Source organism: Acinonyx jubatus, chromosome C2, assembly GCF_027475565.1.
Source record: "Acinonyx jubatus isolate Ajub_Pintada_27869175 chromosome C2, VMU_Ajub_asm_v1.0, whole genome shotgun sequence".
Taxonomy (NCBI): Eukaryota; Metazoa; Chordata; class Mammalia; order Carnivora; family Felidae; genus Acinonyx; species Acinonyx jubatus.
In genome coordinates this window covers 43314754-43317150 of record NC_069384.1, presented here as the reverse complement: position 1 = coordinate 43317150, position 2397 = coordinate 43314754, and the positions used below count along the sequence as shown (strand labels likewise).

The 2397-nt window shown below is 34.8% G+C and overlaps 1 non-coding gene across 1 annotated transcript; it reads left to right on the top strand.

Moving 5' to 3' along the window:
* The first annotated feature begins 1525 nt into the window (after positions 1 to 1525).
* Positions 1526 to 1632, top strand: LOC113604820 (U6 spliceosomal RNA). Its single transcript, XR_003426845.2, has one exon. It is a non-coding gene; the product is annotated as a U6 spliceosomal RNA (small nuclear RNA).
* Positions 1633 to 2397: the final 765 nt, after the last annotated feature.

The window sequence follows — 2397 nt, the reverse complement described above, 5'->3', positions numbered from 1 at the left end:
TACTCAAGAAGGAGGTAAATAATGAAACCATAAGTGAAGAAAAGGGGATTTAATCTCGTCACTAAATAATGGAATTATTTTGTCCACTGTAAAGATGTTCTAAGACAAGAACACGTGAGTAAATACATGAAAATGGGAAAATGTGTTAATACCCCTACTCCTAGCAGCAGCTATGAACGCCTGCTGTTCTAAAATCAGCAAGTTTCTCATAATTTGTCTGGAGTATGAGTAATGGGCAAATTAAAAAAAAAAAAGGTAAATCATGGTTGAACTCTGGAAACAAGAGGGGGAGATCAGTTAATACTATATTAAGGATTTATCTTTACTTAGTAAGCCTTGCACAGTTACTGAAATATTTTGAAGACCAAAAAAAAAACGTTCCATTACATGCCACAAATATGTATTGAAAAATCAGAATGTTGTATATTCTACTGTTCTTTTCTTTCCCTGAAGATGTATAGGGTCTAAAAGTAACCTTCTCCGTAAGAAAATCTTACAATCATAGTAATGCTAATAGATGTCACAGACAACCATAAAATATGATGCAAGATTAGAAGTCTCATAAGAGAAGCACAAAGATACTCAAGTGGAAGAATCAGAAAAAGCTGTTTGAAGGATATATCTTTGAGATACATGCTTGTGGATTTTAAATTTGGGAGGTAGAGACGGGTGGTACATTTCAGGTCTGGATAAAAAAAAATCTGTCAACACTAGCAGGGGGATAACTTTTTGGTATGACCTTAGGTGACAGTTAATGGCTCTATAGTTAGCCCGGAGGTTCCATGCAGAGTAGGAGAAGGCAGCAAATTTGTAAATAGGGGTGTAGCCATATTGTAGATTTCTTTGGAGGGGATTTGGATTCAACTCTATTACTGTGAAACGAGAAGTCACTGATAGTTGGGCAATGACAAAACAATCTGTAATCATAAAAGTCTAATGAGCAACCAAAGAGTAAATTAGAGTTTAAAAAAATTCTCTTTGATAATGATAAAGCTGATAATGGTAATGATAATGAAAAGATAATGATAATGATAATGAAAATGATAAAACATTTGGTTAATCCAAAATGTAATTAACCAATAGAAAATAGTAATACCACTACTACTAACAGAAGCTATGAACATCTGCTGAATTTTTTATAGAATTTATTTTATAAAAATAATGAAAAGAGAACCTGCTAGTACAAAGTTGAATCAGGATGTTATTATAAAATGCCTTGGCAGGGGGTGGGGAAGGACAGTTTACACTGAAAATAAAATAATCCAAAATTGTAAAAAAGTAGTGCAAAGGACAAAATAAACTCTTGTAATGGACTGACAGATTAAAAAAAAAATGGATGCAGTAATAAGGAGAATTACTACTATTGAGAATTAAATCAGTGATGGTAAGCAAAATCCTCCCAGAGTGTGGCAAAAAGGGAGACTAAAGATGAAAGTTAAGAGAACATGTGACCTCTACCTAAGGGAAGTGATGCAGCTCAACCAGTTTGAGGAGTAAACAATTGAAAAAAAGAAAGAAAACAACAGTGCTCACTTCAGCAGCACATATACTAAAATTGGAAGAATACAGAGGACATTAGCATGGCCCCTGCACAAGGATAACACGCACATTCATGAAGTGTTCCATAGTTTTCTAGAAATAGAATTGCCATATGAGTCAGTAATTCCACTCCTAGGTATTTACCCAAAGAAAATAAAAATACCAATGCAAGAAGATACAGCACTTCTTCGTTTATTGCAGCATTTACAATAGCCAAGATTTGAAAACAGCCTAAGTGTCCATCCACAGATGAATGGATAAAGAAGATGTGAAGGGCGCTTGGGTGGCTCAGTTGGTTAAGCATCCGGCTCTTGATTTCAGCTCAGGTCATGATCTCATGGGTGTAGGATGAAGCCCAAGTCTGAGTGTGGAGTCCATGCTGAGCGTGGAGTCTGCTTGGGATTCTCTCTCTCTCTCTCTCTCTCTCTCTGCTCCTCCCATTCCTGCATGTATGTGTGCATGCTTGCTCTCTCTTTCAAAATAAATAAATAAATTAATTAATTAATTAATTAATTAATTTTTTAAAAAGTGCATTATCTTGATGAGGACTGAGAAATGTATAGAATTGTTGAATCATTTTATTACACACATGAAACTAATATAACACTGTATGTTAATTATTCTTGGATACAGGAAAAAAAGAAAACAACCAAACGATCAATTGTAACAGAAGGAAAAATAAGCTTAAAGAAATTTTCCTGAGATAAAGGAGAGGCTGAAATGGGGGGCTGGGGGGAGGATTTACAAATATCCAGGCTAATTATCAACAAAGTATCAAAATCTAAATGGTCATTTCAAAGGACAAGGGAGGGAAAGTAACAATTTATCCACCAACTGTGTCATCATTCAAGTTCTCTT